This window comes from Pogona vitticeps, chromosome 6 (assembly GCF_051106095.1).
Source record: "Pogona vitticeps strain Pit_001003342236 chromosome 6, PviZW2.1, whole genome shotgun sequence".
Taxonomy (NCBI): Eukaryota; Metazoa; Chordata; class Lepidosauria; order Squamata; family Agamidae; genus Pogona; species Pogona vitticeps.
This window is the reverse complement of record NC_135788.1, coordinates 121,903,029-121,924,657: the sequence shown is the minus strand read 5'-3', so window position 1 is coordinate 121,924,657 and position 21,629 is coordinate 121,903,029. Positions and strand designations below refer to the sequence as shown.

The window sequence follows — 21,629 nt, the reverse complement described above, 5'->3', positions numbered from 1 at the left end:
GCTGATGCCCCCCCCCACACACACACACACCACGCATGGAGACGTAACATCCCTGACACAGCCTACACTAAATGTGTCTAATATAGCGATGGCCCGTCGTGGGTGGACCGTAATAGGAAGGGACCCCCTGCCAGCAGGAGTCTTGCTCTGACCCTCCCAGAGTGCAGCTTTTTACCTGAGGTCAAGGCCTCTACACAACCTTTGAGAAATCAGCACAACCGTACACACACCCACACCCATCCCACCTGTGGCCACGCTTGGTAGAAAAGTCACGCCCTGGTATGGAAAGCACGGGTTGAAGTCAGAAAGCACGAGGAAGCAAAATGTGGCCAGACAGGAACTGAAACGCAGAACGAGGCCAGTGGAGAGAAAGGAACCCCCAACGAGGGGTGCCAAGACCTCCTCGGGCCGCCGGCGGGGGGGGGGGGCGGGCTGGATCCAGGCAGACGGAGTCGCCACTCGGCATGGGAGGGAAGGCCCCTGGGGTGTTTTTCACTGCCTTGCCTGTCCCAGGACTGAACTCTGCTGCCAGAGTCAGGGCTGGAGTGCGACCCATGTACACAGGCTCCGGAGTGCACTGTCCTCCTCGGCTCAGTGCACAGCTCACAGGCTCGGCTGTCGCCAGAATGGGTCCTCCACCAGGGTAGCCGGAGGGCCTTGCTTCTGTGTGTGTGTGCGTGCGTGCGTGTGCGTGTCTGTGTGCATGCATGAAGGGGTGGGGAGGGCCTTTTAGGCTCTCTCTCTCTTTTTCTCAGGTGGGGGCCAGGGTACTCAAAGTGGACCCTAGTTTCCCTCGGCCTCCCCCATAGGAGACTGCAGCTGGACAGACCAGAAGCCTGACATGGTAGACGGTCCCTTCCCCGGATGATGCCAGGCAAGAAGGGCCCTGGGGGGCAAGTGGCCTTCTAGAGGAGGCTCTGCAGGGAAGCCATTCAAGTTCCCTCCTGCAGGTGGGAGGCAGTGGCTCCAAGACATTTGGAGAAGCAGCCATGAATTAGGCCACCCAAGCAAGGAGAAAGTGGGGCCTCTTGGCAGGAGCTTTCCAAGGACCTGCCTGCAACTACACACACACACACACAGAGAGAGAGAGAGAGAGAGAGAGAGAGAGAGAACACCTCTGTCCCTAAGACAGGCTCTGCACGCTCACCCTAGGGCCATGGGGCAAAGCTGCTGTTCCCTAGTGTGAAACGTCCTTTGGGTTCACACGGGTCACCACAGCCCAGGGCCACCTGGCCGCTCGTCCCTCTCCAAGGGGGAGGCTGGGAGCTGCCCTCCAGGGCAGCCATGTTTCCTGTCCCTTTCGCTCACCCCTGGAAAGCTGCCCTTTCGTCGCGCTTGATCCCCTTGGAAAGCCCTCGAAACTGATCACAGGGCAGCTCGGTGCGTCACGCTGGGCTGGTTTCCTCTTTCACTCACTGCGTGGGGCCTGCCCTGGCACACCGGATCTCCCAGTGAGGCGCGAGAACAACCACAGCAACAGAAGACTCACAACACAATGAAGCAGTTAGTTCCCTTTGTTACAGGCCATCAAGCGGGGGGGTTGGCTTCTGGCCTCCCTGGTAGCTCCTTCAAGGTCTTTGGAGTCTCTCCAGGGGCCACATGACCCCAGTGTGTTTGCACAGCCGACCAGAGATTCAGACCTAGGTGGCCTCCGTCCACATTCCTCCCTTGGCCCTCTGAGCCACCCTCCTGCTGGGGAGCTGGTGTTCTGGATCCAGAGGCAAGCGTTTGCCCCAAGGCGGAAAGGCCTTGCCCCAGCCCCAGCAGGACCCCACCCCAGACAGGATGCCCCCCCTTTCCCCGTCAGCCAACTGCTGCATCATTAGGGGCCACACGCATACGCTGTCATGAGTGCTTCCGAAGACCTGGAACCTGAAGGGTTAACTGTGGCTGAAGAGAATGCTGAGAGATCAGAAACACCTGAACCGCCTCCAGATTCTCCTTCCACAGCAGACAAGCTTCGGGCCAGGCTTCGGGAAAGACTTAGGTCAAGGAGATCAGAGGATCGCTCGAAGGCTGTCCACAGAAACCTACGTTCATCTAGTCCTGAGTATTAACAGGATAGAAAGCTTTCCAGCAACTCAAGGAGCTGTTTTACTATAAAACAGCTCCCAGTGAAGCCAGAAATTCTGTGGAAGCAAGGAGTCAAAACCTTGGCTTGCATCCATGCTTCTTGAACCGTGTTCCTGACTCTGGACTCTGACCCTGGACTACGCTGTGTATCGGACTCTGGACTTTGACACTGGACTTCCTTCTGTGAGTTGATTTATGGACATTGGCTTTGCATTCTTGGTCTTCTTGACCCTGGACTGGTTTATCAGACTTCGGCTGTTGTACCCCCCGGGAATGTGACAGACGCACACGCACCCCAAGGCTAGCGTGGCCATGGCCTGGATTGGGACCAGATTGCCCCCCTTTTTAAAATCCTGTGCTACTAAAATACTAAACTGTATTAATTTAATGGATATCCCAGCTTATGCCCCGTCATTCTCCTCGGGGGGGGGGACAGAACTCTTATTATGGCGATCTGCATGTATTCACTTCAATGAGCCCCCAGCCCTTCAAGGCCAGCGTGTTCCCCTTTGTGGTGGCTTTTGCCCACCTTTCTCGTGACACGCCCACCTGAACCACGGCCACCTCCCTGGGGTTCTCACTCCCTGCAATCTGCTCAGTGGGCCCTGGAACAAGGCCTCCAGAAGAGGATCTTGGGGGGGGGGGGAAGAAGAGAAGGCACCCTTTTGCCTCTCCCCACACCCCAACATTGTGCCCCAAGAGAAGGTTCTTCTTCCTGGGTAGAGGAGAGGTATGATACCCTGGAGGAATCTTCTCCTTCCGGTCTTTATGGGCCCAGGAGCCTACCAAGACTGGTCTCCAAAGTTCCCAGCCCAGCACCATCCAGGATGAAGCCAAGAAAGTTGGCCAAGAGCACCATGGACCAGCCACGGGACACCCAGCCCCTCCTGCCTGTTGCCGACGAGGAGGGTTGCCCACCCTTGGGGCACACCTTGAGTGGCCAGCCTTGTTTCAGCATCAGAGTGGCCCCTAGGCTGCCCCCTCCCCTGAGTCATTCTCTTGCAAGAGACCTCCTTCTCTCCTGCCCCCTCCAACCCCCACCCAGCTTTCCTATCTGCGGTTTCCTCCCCGCCCTGCTGTTCTTTCAGCCCAGCCTCCCCATCTCCAAAAGACAGGCCAGCTGAGGTGGGGATCGGGGGGGGGGATTCCTCTGCCACAGCCATTGCTGTGAGGGCGGGCACTGTGGCAGAAGGACACCTGAGAGGTAAGTGCACCTTTGGCCCCTGCCTCTCCAAGGGGGTCCCCAGTTGGCCTCCCGCAGAGGCACTGAGCGGCTGAAAGAGGGAGAGCAGGTCCCCTCTTGCCCAGAGACACCAGGACGCTTGAGACAATGGGTGGGTCTGCCTGGCATTTAATGAGGCACGAAAGGCTCCTGGCAGCCCAGGTAACAACGCTTGGGAGCCCTGGCCCCTGTTCCCGGCCATAACCTGCAGAGGATGGCTGGCCGGTGGAACTGCCTTTTGGAAGAGGCTCAGAAAAGAGACAAAGAGGGAGAACGGAGGAGACTCGGAGGGCAGGCTTTGGGGAAGGGGGCTGGCAGAGGGGGCAGGAGGGGAGGGGGCAGGCAGGAAGGGCTCAAGCATGGCTGCCCTTTGGACAAGAGACAGGGGAAAAAAAAAAGGCCTGCCGGCACTCTGATCAGGCCTCCGAATCTTCCTTCCTTCCTTCCTTCCTTCCTTCCTTCCTTCCTTCCTTCCTTCCTTCCTTCCTTCCTTCCTTCCTTCCTTCTCCTCCTCTTCCTCCTTTGGACAGGAGGGGCTGAGGGGTGGCAGGTTCCACCCTGTCCTTCCCCAAATCATCATTTGGAGGACCGAGGTTTCCGGGCTTGCACCTGGAGGGAAGGAGAAGTGGGGTGAGAAAAGCAGGCTAGAGAAGTTGGAGGGTTCATACTGGGGGGGGGGGATTCAGGTGCCTAGAAGCACCCTCCTGGCCCACTCCTCGCCCCTCATCCTTGTCCACACGGAGGCTCGGCACCTTCCACAAAGCCTCTCCTGCCACATGGGAGGGGCTCAAGAAACACGCGCACACACACACACACTCTCTCTCCCGCATTCTTCTGCCTTTTTCCTCCCCCTTTTCCCTTTCTCGAAGGTTCACACACGCACACAACCCTCGGCAATGCTTGCTTACCACAGCAAGGATGATGGCCGCAGCAAGGGTGACGGCGAGGGGGAGGCCGATGCTCAGCCCCACCTTGCTGATGTGGAGGCTGCATGGGTCCCCCAGGAACCAGGACTTGTCTGTCTTGGGGCAACTGCGGGAGAGAAACAATCTGCGCTGGGGGGCTGCTTCCTGTCAGGAAACCCAACCCCCCTCCCCCTCCAGGCTGCCCTTTCTCTGACCATTCACTGAAAAGCAGCCATTAAAAAGAGCAGGAGGTGCTGATAGCTGCAGGACCAGGCCACTGGCCCCCCACCCCCCCACCCCCATCTGCCACCCAAGGCAACGTCACCGCTTAGCCAAAGAGCAGTCGCCAGGAGGGGAGGCCAAACCACGCAAGGACCAGGCAGTGGCTGGAGGAGGCAAGCGGTGGGAGCCGAGCCGGCCAAACCGCAGGCCCTCCAGGCAAGGAGGAAAGTACAGAAAGCAGCTCCCTGGGGTCCTGGGCGGGCGGCAGGCGGGCAGCCAGGCAGGTGGCCTGCCCCTTCCATGCTGGTGGGTGCTTACTGGCACTGGGGGCCAAGGCGGGGCACCTGGCATTGCCCGTGCTTGCAGTCCAGGGTGGCCGGGTGGCCCTTGGCACACTGGGTGATGCACTCAAAGCCACCCTCTGTGGGTCTGCCTGAGAAGTAGGGCCTGAACGCATCGGGGACAGGCCCTCGGCAGATTTCTGGTGGGAAGAAAGAAGCAGGGGTCAGTTGGGTGTGGAAAGAGGCCAGCCAGTGCTGTGGGGAGGGATGAGTAGGGGGTTGAGGGGGAGAGGCTCACCCTGCCCCCCCGCCCCCCAACACTCACCTTTCTCATCAAATCTGATGTCACTCCCTGTCATTTTGATGGACGAAGCCTCAAAGCACAAAGCAGCTGAGGAAACAGAAACCCAGACCAAGGCACTATGAGCAGGAACGGGGCTACGATGCCACTCGGAGGGATTTTGCTCCGTGGTTCATACTTTCCGCAATCGGCTCCTCGCCAGCCGACAGACAAAGGCGAGCGTGAAGGACAGGCACAAACAACAAGTAGTTGGCAGATGAGCCTGTCTTCATCCATGCCTTCAAGGGCTCACCCACTCCTTGACACATAGGCCAGGCCTGTCCCTCTTTTTTTTAGCACACGCCGTCATCTAGTAGGCGAGAGATGAGCTGATTATTCTGCCTCCTGCAACGACTTGACGTGCAAGACCTTCCGGGTGTTGTTCCTCCTCCCTTTGAAGCCTCAGGCCGAGCCTGAAGAGGCCTCTTCTCCTCTGCACCCCATCCTGTTGACTCCAACCCCAAGCCATGTCCAGCGCACGGCTACATCTGCAGTCTGAATATTGTGCTCCACGGAGTGGATCACGACCAGCGAAGCCTCACACAAAAGAGAGCCTCAAAGGGGCCACGGGACGTCTCCCTGCTGGCACCCTTGTGCCTGCCGACCCCTTCCCGTCCCGTGGCCTGGCCATTTAAAACTTAGAAGTTAAACCTTAACCCTCCGGAAGCACCCCTCAAACATTGTCCTGCCCCCCCACCCCACCCCCCCAGGCCCTGCGGTGGTGCTCCTCTTTTGCCTCTCCTCTGAGCCGCCCCGCCAGGGACTCACCGGGACGGGCTTGACACGTCTGCTCTTGGGCTGCCACCGACAACAGCCTCGCGAGCCGGGAAGACACATTCTGCAGCCCTTCTCTGACTCTGGCACTGAGAGGCAGCATCACGTGGACTCTGTGGTGCACCAGGATGCTGCCCGGACTGCAGGATCAAAGGAAGAGGAGGTGAATGGGGGGGGGCTTCCCGACCTTTCTTCCCCCCCCCCAAGCATTACCCAGACTTTAACAATGACCACCTGGGCTTCAATGGCCACTTTGCCTGACTAGCCAAAAGTGCTGCACATCATGTTGTTGTTGTTGTTTAGTCATTTAGTCGTGTCCGACTTTTCGTGACCCCATGGACCAGAGCACGCCAGGCCCTCCTATCTTCCACTGCCTCCCGGAGGTCTGTCAATTTCATGCTGGTCGCTTCGCAGACACTGTCCAGCCATCTCATCCTCGGTCGTCCCCTTCTCCTCTTGCCGTCACACTTTCCCAACATCAGGGTCTTTTCCAGGGAGTCTTTTCTTCTCATGAGCCTCAGCTTCAGGATCTGTCCTTCCAGTGAGCACTCAGGGTTGATTTCCTTTAGAACTGATAGGTTTGTTCTCCTTGCAGTCCAGGGGATTCTCAAGAGCCTCCTCCAGCACCACAATTCAAAGGCATCAATTCTTCGGTGGTCAGCTTTCTTTATGGTCCAGCTCTCACATCCATACATCACAACAGGAAAAACCATAGCTTTGACTATTCGGACTTTTGTTGGCAAGGTGATGTCTCTGCTTTTTAAGATGCTGTCAAGGTTTGTCATTGCTTTCCTCCCCAGAAACAGGCGTCTTTTAATTTCGTGGCTGCTGTCTCCATCTGCAGTGATCATGGAGCCCAAGAAAGTAAAATCTGTCACTGCCTCCATATCTTCCCCTTCTATTTGCCAGGAGGTGATGGGACCAGTGGCCATGATCTTAGTTTTTTTGATGTTGAGTTTCAGGCCGTTTTTTGCACTCTCACCCTCATTACAAGGTTTTTTAATTCCTCCTCACTTTCTGCCAGCAGAGTGGTATCATCTGCATATCTGAGATTGTTGATATTTCTTCCGGCAGTCTTAATTCCAGCTTGGGATTCCTCCAGTCCAGCCTTCCGCATGATGTATTCTGCATATAAGTTAAATAAGCCGGGGGACAATATACAGCCTTGTCGTACTCCTTTCCCAATTTTGAACCAGTCAGTTGTTCCATATTCAGTTCTAACTGTTGCTTCCTGTCCCACATATAGGTTTCTCAGGAGGTAAATAAGGTGGTCAGGCACTCCCATTTCTTTAAGGACTTGCCATAGTTTGCTGTGGTCCACACAGTCAAAGGCTTTTGCATAGTCAATGAAGCTGAAGTAGATATTTTTCTGGAACTCTCTGGCTTTCTCCATAATCCAGCGCATGTTAGCAATTTGGTCTCGAGTTCCTCTGCCCCTTCGGAATCCAGCTTGTACTTCTGGAAGTTCTCGGTCCACATATTGCTGAAGCCTACCTTGTAGGATTTTGAGCATAACCCTGCTAGCGTGTGAAATGAGTGCAATTGTACGGTAGTTGGAGCATTCTTTGGCACTGCCTTTCTTGGGGATTGGGATGTAGACTGATCTTTTCCAATCCTCTGGCCACTGTTGCGTTTTCCAAACTTGCTGGCATATTGAATGTAGCACCTTAGCAGCAGCATCTTTTAAGATTTTAAATAGTTCAACTGGAATGTCATCACCTCCACTGGCCTTATTGTTAGCCAGGCTTTCTTAGGCCCACTTGACTTCACTCTCCAGGATGTCTGGCTCAAGGTCAGCAACTACATTGTCTGGGTTGTCCGGGATGTCCAACTCTTTCTGATGTAATTCCTCTGTGTATTCTTGCCACCTCTTCTTGATGTCTTCTGCTTCTGTTAGGTCCCTCCCATTTTTGTCCTTTATCATGTTCATATTTGTACGAAATGTTCCTCTAATATCTCCAATTTTCCTGAACAGATCTCTGGTTTTTCCTTTTCTGTTATTTTCCTCTATTTCTTTGCATTGTTCATTTAAGAAGGCCCTCTTGTCTCTCCTTGCTATTCTTTGGAAGTCTGCATGCAATTTTCTGTAACTTTCCCTGTGTCCCTTGCATTTTGTTTCCCTTCTCTTCTCTGCTATTTGTAAAGCCTCGTTGGACAGCCACTTTGCTTTCTTGCATTTCCTTTTCTTTGGGATGGTTTTTGTTGCTGCCTCCTGAACTATCCAAAGTTCTTCAGGCACTCTGTCCACCAAATCGAGTTCCTTAAATCTGTTCTTTACTTCCACTTTGTATTCATAAGGGATTTGGTTTACATTATACCTGAGGAGCCTAGTGGTTTTTCCTACTCTCTTCAGTATAAGCTTGAATTTTGCTATGAGAAGCTGATGATCAGAGCCACAATCAGCTCCAGGTCTTGTTTTTGCTGACTGTACAGAGCTTCTCCATCTTTGGCTGCAGAGAATATAATCAATCTGATTTCGATATTGCCCATCTGATGATTTCCATGTATAGAGTCGCCTCTTGTGTTGTTGGAAAAGAGTGTTTGTGATGACCAGCTTGTTCTCTTGACAAAACTCTATTAGCCTTTGCCCTGCTTCATTCTGAACTCCAAGGCCAAACTTCCCTGTTGTTCCTTTTATCTCTTGACTCCCTACTTTAGCATTCCAGTCCCCTAGAATGAGAAGAAGATCTTTCTTTGGTGTCAATTCTAGAAGGTGTTGTAAATCTTCATAAAATTGTTCAATTTCAGACTGTTGGTGCATAAACTTGGATTACTGTGATGTTGAAAGGTCTGCCTTGGATTCGTATTGACATCATTGTATCATTTTTGAGATTGTATCCCATTACAGCTTTTCCCACTCTTTTGTTGACTATGAAGGCTACTCCATTCCTTCTACGGGATTCTTGCCCACAATAGTAGATATGATAATCATCTGAGATGAATTCGCCCATTCCTGTCCATTTTAGTTCGCTGATGCCCAGGATATCGATGTTTATTCTTGCCATCTCCTGTTTGACCACCTCCAGCTTCCCAAGGTTCATAGATCTTACATTCCAGGTTCCTATGCAGTATTTTTCTTTGCAGCATCGGACTTTCCTTTCACTTCCAGGCACCGTGGGCGTTGCCTCTTCTTCTGGCCCAAGCACAATTCTTGACTAGCACCTGGGGGTGGGGCAGATGGTATTTGCAGCCCCTTGCCGGATGCTGCCGGCAAGCGGCGCGTGGATGCCTCCTTGCTCCCCCAGGCGACAGTGGCGACACCTCTCTAAGGCGGGGACCCAGGAAAACCCCCTGGGGCTTGAGGCAGGAGACCTCAGAGGGACTCTGTGCATGCCCAGAAGAGCCCTTGTGCCTCATCGTGGCTCTGCCTCCCAAAGGCTTCCTGGCCCCAGAAGGCTGGGAAGCCCGATAGCCGTTTGCCCCTCACCTCAGTCCTCGGACAGTCAGGTTGTGGTATTTTGGCACCTTCTGGTAAACTTCCTCCACCTGGAAGGAAAAACCCAGGGTTTGTGGTGAGGAGTCGCTTCTGGCATTGGCCTCAGGATGCCTGTGGGTCACTGAGGAGGGGGCCAGCAGGGGAGCCCCCCCCCCGCCTTGGCTTCCAGCATGGGCCAGAGGTTTTCCTCAAGCCCCTGCCCTGCCTGGCTGAGGCTGATGGAGGGCCAAAGCAAGGCACTGGGGCTGGTCGGATCTCCTGCGACGGATGCCTGGCTGAGGCTGATTCAAAAGTGGGACTGTGGGGGGTGGGGGGGGAGAGATGCTAAGCCCTTTCTCCTCATGCCCTCCTTTGATTTAGCCTCCCCACCAGCACCAGCACCAGTGCTCTTGCTCCTGTGGAGAAGGCACCATCATGTCAGCCTCCCTTCCCAGCTTTTGGGAGAAAGGACACGGGGGGGGGAGCAGGTAAGGTCACCTCGCATCCCCCACAGCAGCTGTCTCCCAACCATCTCTACCGCCTAAGACCTCCCCCCCCACACATACAATATTTTTTCCTAGAATGGGATAATGTCCTGGGTTTGAATTACGGGCTGAATTCTGCCCAAAAGTAGCAGTGAGGAGAGAAATGCACCATTTGGTGACACTTCCAAGAGGAGCCTCGCTAGAGACTGGATGGCCTTGAAGGAATCTCTTGGTCCAGTTACTTCTCCTTCCTCCAGCCTGGGTTATTTTGGGGGGGGGGGATGTCTTGGAAGGATCTGTGGTGTCAGTAGTGGTGAAGGAGCAGCAGGAAGGGTTCACCAGCAACCCTTTTCTGCCAACAGAAGAGAAGCTGGCTGCCACCACGGCTGGTCCTCTGGACACCACCAGGCTGCATAAAGCACTCTTAAATTGAGGAGGGGTGGGGTCCACGGGGGGGGGGAATCTTTGCAAATGTGGATGTGTTTCTACCCCTCATTATCTTGCAAGCTGTCAGAGGACATTCCAGGCAACCAGAAAAAAAAGATTTGGACCAAGGAGTTTCAGCTCCACCCGGCAACAAGAGAGGAGCAGAAGAGGAAGGTGCTTAAATCAAACCCTCCAGATGTTTGCAATGCCTTTGAGCTTACTGAAAGGAGGAGAGAGAAACTGGAAGTAAGGCTGAAGAATACAGCACACCTGGAAAAGGACGAGACTCCTGGAGGGAATGGGCTTGTCACATGTGCGCAAAAGCAGAACAAAGGTGGATCAGGGTGCAAGAGAGTTAAGAAGGCTCAGCAAAAGTGGTGGTTCTGATGACTTTCAAGATAGGGGAGTAGAACTGTTTGTGGTAGTAGAGCTGACACGCTCAAGGAGAGGCCCTTACAAGAAAGAGATCCCCATTCAAAGCTCTCATGAATCCATTTGAGATCTCTCATGAGATCCCATGAATGTAGAAACACAGGCCAAGAGGTGGATTAATTTTAGCCCTTCTCTCTCTCTCTCTCTCTCACACACACACACACACACACACACACTCATTCACTCACTCACTCACTCGCACACACACAAACCTGAGAGGGAAGCAGTCATGGACAGTCTCTACAATGTAAAAGCCTTCTCAACCCATTGTGAGAGGAGGAGGAGGAGGAGGAAGAGAGCGAAGGAGACAGGTGTGCAAAAGCATGGAAGTCCCCCTTCTGCTAAGTCAGGTCCTACGTTTGGAGAGTTCTGTATAACCCTATCCCTGCCCTTGCTCAGGAGAGATCCTCAAGCCTTTGTATGGGCTCAGAACCCTCAGCTGTGACAGGAACAGCTTTACCTGCTTGCCAGGTCTTACCTGTTGTGTGAACTCCTGCACAAAGTCCTTATAGCTGGTGGAGGAAGAATCAGCCAGTTCCTCTGTGAAGTTCTGGTTGGTGACCTTGACCACCATGTCCAGCCAGGCCTCAGCCTCTGCAAAGGAAGTGCGAGGGGTCAAGGGCTGACCTGGGTCACCCCAAGACTCGTGGGCTCCTTGGAACTAGAGTGGGCTGCGCCAGGGGAAGGGAACTGCGGGGGTCTGAGGGCCAGGGAACTTGAAGGGCAGGAAGAGGCCGGGCTGGCCACACTTACTATGGACAGACATCCTTGCAGGAGAGGCAGGCATGATGGAGAACGATGAGACCAACCTCCAGAGCCTTAGTCCTTCAGGCAAGGATTGCCGACTCAGAACTGCACTGATGGCTCTCTAAGGTCTGGGGCAGGATCCTTTCCCTGGGGCGGTCTCCCATCTGAGGACCGACCGGGCTTGCCCCCGCTTAGCTTCTTAAGTCAGGCTTGGGGCTGGGGGTGTTCAGAGTGAGGGGCTGCTTTTCAGGGGGACAGGCAGATGGGACGTGGGCCTGCAGGTGGCCTGGAAGGCAACCACCTGGGCTCCGAGTTCAAAGGTTTTTACAAATTCCAGCCAAAGCAACCATTCTTTGGGATACCCTGGGAGGCTGAAATAGCGGGACACAAGCAAGGCATTTGGGCCTGATGCCAGTTGCAGCCAGCACCAAACCATGAGGCCAGCCCACCCACTCAGCTCCCTAAACCCCGGCACGTCAAAGCGTGGATGCCAAAATCCGGAGATGCTGCCGGTGACCTCCCTCCCCTGCCCTCCCCTCCTGGGTTTCCTCTGCCTTTTCCCTGAAAGCCAGGGCCAGCTCGTACCTGTGTCGACCTCAATGACGTCCACAACAAATTCGCACCTGGGTCCCCAGAAGTAGGGCGTGCACTGGCAAGACGTTGCAACCCAGGTGCCCCCATTTTGGCATCCCCTGGTGTCAAAGAACTCACAGGAGGTGCCCCAGGAACCCGGAAGGCAAACACAGTGGGACCCATTGTGGTGGCCACCATTTTGGCAGGGGGCTGGAAAGAAGGAAAGAGTCGTCAGCCACCTCAGGATAGCACGAGGTCATCAGCAGAACCAAAAAAAAAAAAAAAACCCAAGGGAAAAACCCACACGGGTGCAAGTTTCTGCCCATCAGAATTCGGCTACCCTCTGGATCGGATCCCTGATTCCTTCCTGCCTCTTCCAGGAAGCTCACCGCCTGAACAACCTTCTTTTTTGGCAAACAGCACCATGGAAAGATGTCGGGGTAGGCAAGTATGGATTTTTCATTTTCCAAGGGGAGTTAGAATATTGACTAACCTGCTCCCCCACCCCCCGACTCCTGTCTGAGGGATTGCCCAAGATATTTTGCTGCCTGAGGCCAAAGAGGATCTCCTTCCCAGCCCCTGTCCTGGACCACCAGGCAAGTGGCCCTTTCTCCGACATTGCTGCTCAATGGGACCAGTGCCTCTCCCCACAGCCTCCAAAGGGAGCGGACCAAGGGAGGCAGGGGGCCTGTAGGCTGAGCAGGGCAGAGCATCACCCTCACCATGCTCTCCCCCAGCCCTGCGTGCCCTTCTCCCGCCCCCCCCAGCAGCTGCTGCTGCCTGAGGCCATTCCTCTCACACCCCGGGCAAAGGGATGCGTCCCAAGCCCGCAGGTCTCGTTGTGTGTGTCAGTCTCTGAATCCAGCCACGGACTCACACCCCAGAGTGGGAGGGGGACACATTATGCCTCCCGTTGAAGTTATTAATCTCTCCCCCCCCCTTCGCTCTCTCTCTCTCTCTCTCTCTCTCTCTCTCTCTCTCTCACACACACACACACACACACACACACACACACACACACACACGCACACAAAACTTCTCTTTGCTTCTTTGTTTGTTGGAAGGTAGCTGGGGGTGCCCCCCCCCGGGCCTTCAGGGAAAGACTTGAGAAAGAAGCGGCAGGCCAGAACCTGGGGGGGGGGGAGGCGTGTGCAGAGGTTTGGGGTGCAGTTCCCCTCAGCACTCTGCCCATGCTCAACCCAAGGTCCAGACTGGCAGGGCCCTGTGCCCACCTGGTGAGCAGGAGGTGCCTGTGCTGGTGTTACTCTTGGCAGGTGGTGGGGGTCCTTCTGTGGGTGGGGGTCCCCCCTCTTCGCAGCAGGGGCCATAGTAAGGAGGGAGGCAAATGCACTTCACCCCATCAAAGGTCACACCCGCAGGAGACAAAACCCCAGGCGGTCTTCCAGGGCCAGGAGGGGCCAGAGAAGGCAGCGCCTCCCCTCCCAGCTGCCTCTGTCCTCGCCCAGCATCTCTTGGCAGCCCAGAGGAGGCAGGACCGTCCCTCCTCCTCCTCCCCCTTAGAGCCCCGGGGGGGGGCTTGGGTCCTCCCCCCTGAGCCCCACAGTCCCGGTCCTGATCCCCAAGGCTCCAGGAACCCATCCCCACCCCCACCCCCACAACCCACATCCAGACCTCTCTTCCTCCCCACTATGGACCATACCTGCAATGGTGCCCAAGAAGGAAAGGTGGAGGAGAAAGAGAAGGATGGAGGCAACGAGGAAGGGGTCGCAGAGACCATGAGCCCCCATGCCCACCGGAGCCAGGGGGTGACCAGCGGGGCAGCCCAAGCACCCTCCCTCGCAGGAGAGTCCCACGTTCTCTGGCCTGTCCTCCACACCCTGAGCTACTGAGGGAGGACTGCCAGGAGGCAATTCAGAAGCCTCTCCTGCAGGACCTTTATGGCACAATGGGCAATAAACCTGACTCAGGAATGCTCCTTGTCCATCCCTGGGGAGAGGCGCTGAGGGAGGGGCTTCCCCTCGGCCTCCCTCGGGTTATGGCCAGGGGCTCCGTGGAAGCAGGGCCCACCACCTGCCCGGATGGCAGCATGCGGGCAACTACATGTGCCCGAGGCTCTTGGGCGGCTTTTGTAAAATAACCATGGCAGTAAATGCAGAAAAACAATCCAGGGATCATGGCTGGTGTTTCTCTACATGGGCCCCATGCCAAGCAGGGGAACCAGAGGCTAAGGAGACCCTTTCCCCTTTTTGCTGGGAATATGGATGCCTGACACCCCGCAGTGGGACAGGCGAGCCTGGGAGCCATTGGGGCCCCACCAGACCCAGGGAGGGCCCTTTGTCGTCTGTCTGCCCATCCATCCACTCCGCTACCAGGTCGCCTGGCAAAGGGGCAGAGGGGGTGGGTGGGCACAGAAGCCTCTCTTCCCTTTACAAAAATACTTTTTTATTTCAGACTAGGGATGGGGTAAAGGGTACAAGGGGTAAAAGTGAGGGGGGAAGGGGAGAAGGAGAACATGCAATATGTTGTCATCAAATCTTGTTATTTGGGTTACAATGTCTTGTCAATTTTTGGCCTTGCTGTAGTTTGATTGCCCTTCTAGAGTTCTATTTACAGTTACCTCTTAATTTAGTTCTATGTTTATCCAGTTCTATCTACGGATTCAAACCATATATATATATACGAAATCCCATCATTCAGTTGCCTTTTGTATTGGACAGTCTTTCAACACTTTCGATAAAATGTCCATCTCTGCCAATGGGACAAATCTTCTCCAGGAGCTCCTCTCCTCCTCCTTCCAGTTCTTAGCACAGAGAATTCTGACTGCTGTGATTATATGTATAACTAGGTAGTTCTTTGTTTTATCTATGTTGTCAGGTATAATGTTCAGTAGAAACAATTGTGGATTTAATGGAATATTACAAAGCAATAAGGTTTGTAATAAAAATGTTGCACTACTATCCAGTACTGCTTTGCCTCTCTACAAGTCCACCACATGTGGTAAAAACTTCCCTCTTGTGCTTTACACTTCCAAAAAACATTTGGCACTTCTGTATAAATCTTTGATAATTTTTTTTGGAGTTATATGCCACCTATAAAACATCTTATATACGTTCTCCTTAAAATTTACCGATTTTGTAAGCTTTATATTATTTTTCCATATTTGCAATCAATGATCAATGTCAATATTATGTCCTATATTTGGCACAGAAGCCCTTCTCCATGCTGTGCATCAGCTGGGATCCAGAGGCTCATGGAGGGGGCCAGCGCTGGAAAGTAGCACAGATCCCCAGCCGCCTGAGCACACCCTCCCCTCTCCTCCAGACATTTGTGTCTTCCCTGATGGAGGGAGGCCACCCTATGTGATCGCCGGTTGCAGCAGAACGACAGAAAAGGCTTTGTGGCACCTCCACGGCCACTGAGAGGTATTCCACCCAGGCTTTGGCAGCCACCTTTAAAGAAAGGAACCACACTCCACAGGAAGCTTTTATTATTCCACATGAAACTTGGGAGCCTTCAGCCAACTCACCCTTTTTCTCTCTACTTACTTAAGTGCACCTATGCGCTTTTGGACGTAAATTTGATGGGGGTGGACTTCCCCCCTTTTCCCTCTTCCCCTCCCTTTGCAAACACACCCACCCACAGGCAAAGCGCACAGTCTCGAGCAGGGTCAAACCAGGATCAAACCCCCCACCCCACCCTGGGGCTGCTGTCTTAATCTAAGAAAAGAAACAGTGGGGGATGCAGCCTATTCCACCCCCTGTTGGAGGCGCCCTTTGCCCTCAGGCAGCCATCCAGCAGGGTTGGCGCACACGGCCCGAGGCACCCGGAGTGCAAGTTTTGTTTGCAACCTCGCAGGTTGTCTGTAGGTTGTGTGTCTGGGAGGGAATTTTCTGGGCTTGGGCAATTATCCAGCACTAAAGAACTGTTCCTTCTAGTCTTCCAATTCAAAGAGAGCGCTGCTTCTCTGCTGAGGCCTTTCCCCCTCTCTATAGTCTCTTGGTGTCCGTTATTTCTTTGCTGTTGGTCTGTTCAGATGGTTGTGAAGTCTGTGTGCAGTAAAGGAAGCAGTGTGCTTACAAGTCTGTAACCTCAAGCTACTGTAAGCAATTTTTTTTTACTCTTTCTCCTGCAAATAGCTCAGAGTGAGTTATTGAGACTTTAGATGCCAGTTAAGGGGAAAGGGGCGAATTCTGAGGAACCTGTAGCTGCTCTCCTCTGTGGGTCTCTAGACTTCTAATGCGTAGCAAAAAAAGAATTTTACCAGAACGTCAAAAACTCTGCAAGCAGCTGCAGCAGTTCCAGGTGGTTTCGCACGCTGCGCGTCCTCCGAGCCACCAGTAGAGGGCAACCTTCCCCCGAGAAGGGAGGTGCGCCTCGCCGGTGGGACTCACGGCGGGCGGGGGGGTGTGTGTGTGTGGGGGGGTGAGCATTACCCACGGGGGGGGGAGCTCTTGGCCCCGCTCTTCCCAGAGGGTGGGGCCGCATCCCACTCGAAGGGCCGGGAGGGAGGAGAAGCACCTAAGGCGGAGGGGGCAGGAGGGGGGGGGGCGACGGAAGCCAGCCGAGGAATTTCCCCTCGGGAAGGAAAAGGCGGCAGAAGGCCTTTCCCCCCCCCCACCCCGACCCGAACCCCCCCCCCCCGCGCACGCCTCCAGGGCCCAGAGTCGGGGAACGGCGGTTGATGGAAGGCCTGGTGGCCGCCTTCTCTCCCAAGGGCTCCCAGACCAACTGTTTCGTGACCTGCTCAAGGGCCGGTCCGGGTGCGGACATCTGAGGCGGAGGGCTGCCTCGTGTCGTTTAGTCGTTTTAGTCGTGTCCGACTCTTGGTGACCCCTTTATGGACCAGAGAGCACATGCCAGGCCCCCCTGTCCTCCACTGCCTCCCGGAGTTGGGTCAGGTTCATGTTGGTTGCTTCGGTGACCCTGTCCGGGGCTGCCTAGAGACCTTCCTTTCTCCCCCCTTTTTTGGGGGGGACCATGTTGATGGTGTCTGCTTGCCTCCAGCCTTCGGAGGCCTCCTCCGTTCCCCCAGCATCCTCACAGCTGAGCGACACCGAGGCCACCAGGTCACGCTCTGGGAGGCCATGGGTCTGGGCCGGGAGAGGGGCGTTCCAGAGAGGGGCTCCGACGTGGTCTTGCGCCACCTTTCCTGGGCAGGAGGAACCCCTTCCCTCCCTCCCTCCCTTCCTTCCTCCCTCCCTCCCTCCCTCCCTTCCTTCCTTCCTTCCTTCCTTCCTTCTATCCATCATCAGTCCTTCCTTCCTTCCTTCCTTCCTTCCTTCCTTCCTTCCTTCCTTCCTTCCACCCATCCACTCATCATCTGCTCCTTCCTTCCTTCCTTCCTTCCTTCCTTCCTTCCTTCCTTCCTTCCTTCCTTCCTTCCACTCTCAGCAGAGAAATGGATTCCTTGTGGGAGGAGAGAGAGAGAGAGGCGGCCCTCTCCTCTCTCCTTGGCCAAGAGGGTCGAGTGGGACCCCCTCCTTCTCCCCCCCCCCCGGTCCTCTTTAGCCGCTCTCCCAAGCCTGAGCTCCCGTTGAGTTTTCGCCCTCCTCCGTGACCTTTGCTTCCTAACAGGCTCCTCCTCATCTGTCCTTTTCTTGGGTACTTTTCCTTCTCCTGCCATTTGCCCTCCATTTCCCTTTGAAGTCCTCCCTCACCTGAAAGGCACTCTCTTATCTTTCGATGTCTTTACATTCTCAGAGGAATTCTTTGTGAGACACTTTCGGCATCTCGCCCTTAACAAACTCCTGCCCACTGTGGACGCCCTTCTCTTCGAGTATTGTTTACAGTTGCCGTTATGGGCTGTCAAGTTGGAACCGACTTCTAGGAACCCTAACCGGGTGTCCGAGGTAAGTGAGATATTTAAGGAGTGGTTTTACCACTTCCGTCCCGCCCAGGGAGCTTCCATGACTGAGCAGGGATTCAAACCTTGTCCTCCTCCAGAGTCCTACTCCGTCACTCTGTCCACTACTACACCACACTGGGAACCACACTGTTTACTAGACCACTAAAATCATTAATAAACAGACAGACAAACCCAAGAACCCTCACCCTAACCCTCACCCCAACTCACTGCTTTTGAAATAGTCCGCTAACTATCTTCTGTTAGTCATTTCCATAATGTCTTTATCAAGTTTACATTTTCAAGTCACTCCAAAGCGAGGTTTTTCTGTGCCCTGGGAGGGCGTGAAGGTTGAAATGAGTGATGCTCCACCTCAAGGGAAATGTCAGCCATCACTGGCAGAAGCACCAGAAAAGCTGTAGACATGGGCAACTGTTCACTTCAGGTGCAGGAAGAGTTGTCGCAAATTATAGCCTGTCTGGTTCCTTTAAACTGAACAGATTTTACTTCTCTGTGAGCTTCCCAAGTTGAATTCCCCACTTTCTCATACACATCACAGGTATGTGACAGGTAAAAGGGGGGGAGGCGGAAGGGAGGAGAAGGGATGTAAAAGATTTCATTAGAAAAATTTGGAATGCAAAGGAAAGTCCAGACCTTCTCAAAGAGGCTGTTCACAGATCTATTGGCAGGTCATATCTTGGATCATCCTGGCCTTGCTGATAACACACAGGGAGAGTTGCTTTTTAATAAAAAAAATTCATGCTGTTTGGCATCTGGATCTGTAGGAAAGTTCTCCTAGTTCCACAATGTCCACTTTGCCATCCAAGATAAAGCCTCCAGCGGGGTGGGGCAGGGTGGGGCTGCTGGTTTTAGGGAGCTGGCCCTTCCAGTGGCCTGTGCTTCTGCCTTTATTCCTTCGTGTGGAGATGGACTTGCTTGTCAAAGGCCTTGAGAAACGTTGCTGACAATCAGACTCTGAAAGAGGAGCCCCGGCCAAGTTGTCAGCTGGACCCGCCGGGCTCTGCGTTATTTTGGTGCTGCCACCCCTTTTCTAGAGGTTTTTCTTGCTGGTGCGGCGCCCTTTTGGGAGGGTGACCGTGGAGTCGTCGTGGGCAGGAACTGTAGGCAGCAACCCGGGCTGTTCAGCTGTTTTCCTTCTGGTCCTCTCCTCTCCTTTCCTCGACTCTTCGCCAAGCTCTCCAGCCCTTCTTCTGACTCTATGGCCTCTTTGAGTGATGGGCACTACCCTTGTACCACAGACACAATGATTGCTACACCACTTCTTGGAAAAGTTTGTTTGTTTGTTTTTCGATGACAGCTCCCTGGCACTCTCAGCCAGCATGGCATGGGTTAAGCTGTCATCTGAAAAATATATTCTTTAATCCCTGAGTTCTGTCACATCCACACTTCCAACTTCCATCCCCACAGCCCCAAAAGCAGAATGGCAAGGGGAGGGCAATGCAAGATAGAAGAAATGGAAGCACTGCTTCCTACAGTGCACCCTTGGACTGTGGAACTCTCTGCCACAGGATTTGCTGGTGGCTGGCTAGCATCTTGGGGGACCTGCCAGTGTTGCAGGCATGGAGTTTCTGAGACTCAGTTCCTGGAGACCACCAGCGAGGTAAGGGTCTTGTCTTCCTGCCCTGCATGTGGACTCCCCATAGGGAGTTGTCCGCTGTGGGAATGGGAAGGCGACTGGATTGGCCTTTGGCCTTACCCAGCCTCATGGCTCTTTGGATGCTCTCAGAGGCTGGTTGGCTTTCAGTCCACATGCCACGTGGCAAGCTGCCATCTGGGCTCAAGGTCTCAAGTGGGCAGCCGTGATCGTGACCTGATGGAGGGGGTGCCTCTTCTCGGATTCAGGCTGCTGCTCACTCCGGGCTGGGGCCGACACGGGTGCAGCAGCGGGAGAGCCAGTCGGGATGCTCTGCCTGCCCACAGAGGTCGAAGGGCTCTGGAGGCATCTCTGAAGGCCAAGAGGCATTTCTTCCTGTGTGGCAGCTTCAGACTGAAGGCCAGTCGGCTCCCCCACCCTCCTGTTCCTTCCTCCTCCTCACCTCTTGACCTCATCCTGCAGTCCCTTTTCTAAAGTTGGGGGTCCGGGTTAGCAACCATGGCAAAATCCCGTGTCAGGGAACTCCACTGTCGGACTTGGAGCTGTGTAGCCATGTCCGTTGTCCCATTCTCTGCCCTGAATCTACCCCACTGCCTGCCTGCCTGCCTGCTTGCTTGCTCATCTCCCCCTCCCTTCAGCTCCAGGGCGTGGGCCTGGGGGGGGGGGAGAGAGAGACCCCTCTTTTCTCCCTGACCTCATGCCTTCCCCCGCAGGAGCTGGAGCTCCAGAAAGCCACAGAATCTCACGCCACAGCGGCCAGTCTGAAACGCAAACGTGATTGATACTCATGGCTGCTTTCCTTCCTCGTACCAGGCATTTCTTGCCATCATTGGGCTGGGCTCCCCCCCCCCCCCCCGTTAAGCCTGACTTGCTCTGGGTGTTCCCATTTCTTTTTTAAACACACACTCCATCTGATGAAGCGGAGGGCAAAGGGGATCTTTTATTATTCATTTCCACCGAAAAACGTCAGCCCTCCCCTCTCGTGTTTACACATCACTCAGCAAAATATAATCAAAACAGTCCGGGAACAGGTTGTCTTTGTCAGTTGCTTGTTCTCCCCGGGAGACTCGCCCAACCACTCCCGGGAAGCTGTGAAGCAACGAGAGGTGCCTCCTCCTCCTCCATCCACCTCCTGGAAAGGGAGGTGTTTTTGAGGCCAGCCATCAGTAGGCAGAGAAGGGGACTCCCCACGTTTTTGCCTGCATGGCATCCTCCCCACCCCCCCACCCCAAAAGAAGGAGTTGCTGACTTGCAGGAGGGAACAGCTGCTCCCTGTCCCTTCACTCCACCAAGGAAAACCTGGAACAACCTGAAGCTTCCTTTGCCCCTTTTATCATCCTCTCCATCCATCAACCACCGCATTTATGATGGTTACTTACATTGTACTTCTTGTTTCTCAGCGTTGCTGAGCAGATCAAAGAGCCAGGCCTAGAAATGAGGAGCCGAGTTCTAACTGTTTGGCACGTGAGGTTTGCAAAGTCTTGGATTTCAGGAAGCCAGCGAGCCGCTGGTAGTGATTGTTTTACAACAGGAACCAAAGATGTTGAACAGCTTTAGGGGCCGAATCAGAAATGAGAGAAGGAGGACCTGATCTTGCCTTAATGTCCGGTACTTTGCAGGTTTTCACTTCCAGTGCTTTAGAGGTTGCTTGATGAAGCTCCAACTTCTACGCTGATCAGCCACAACATTAAAACCACCGACAGGCAAAGTGAATAGCATTGACTCTATTGTTACAGGCCAGTGTAGGTAGTGTTATGCTCTGGGCCATGTTCTGCTGGGAAACCCTGAATCCTGGCATTCATGTGAATGATACTTTGGCAACATACCACCTACTTGGAGATTGTGGCAGATCCGGTACACCCCTCCATAGCAATAGTGTTCCCTGATGGCAGTGGCCTCTTTCAGCAGGATAATGCACCCTGCCACAGTGCCAAAATGGTTCGGGAACGGTTTGAGGAACACAACAAAGAGGTCAAGGTGTTGCCTGGATCTCCAAATTCCCCAGATCTCAGTCTGACAGAGCATCAGTAGGATGTGTGGGAACGCCAAATCCGATCCGTGGAATTTCCCACCTTGCAGCTTGCAGGATTCAAAGGATCTGCTACTAATGTCTTGGTGCCAAAGATCACAGGACACATTCAGAGGTCTTGTGGAGTCCATGCCTTGAAGCATCAGAGCTGTTTTGTCAGCATGAAGGGGACCTACATGATATTAGGCAGGTGGTTTTAATGTTGTGGCTGATCAGTGTATAAGGCTTGTGTTGGTAGTGAAGGTGTTTATCCAGAAATGTGATGTCTGGCTCATTAAAATCAAGTG

At 54.1% G+C, this 21,629-nt stretch overlaps 1 long non-coding RNA gene across 1 annotated transcript; it reads right to left on the bottom strand.

Moving 5' to 3' along the window:
• Positions 1-3,310: 3,310 nt before the first annotated feature.
• Positions 3,311-4,886, bottom strand: LOC140708105 (uncharacterized). Its single transcript, XR_012088243.2, has 3 exons — positions 4,741-4,886; positions 4,204-4,327; positions 3,311-3,904 (listed from the first exon to the last, which is right to left on the bottom strand). It is a non-coding gene; the product is annotated as an uncharacterized LOC140708105 (long non-coding RNA).
• Between the last annotated feature and the right edge of the window lie 16,743 nt (positions 4,887-21,629).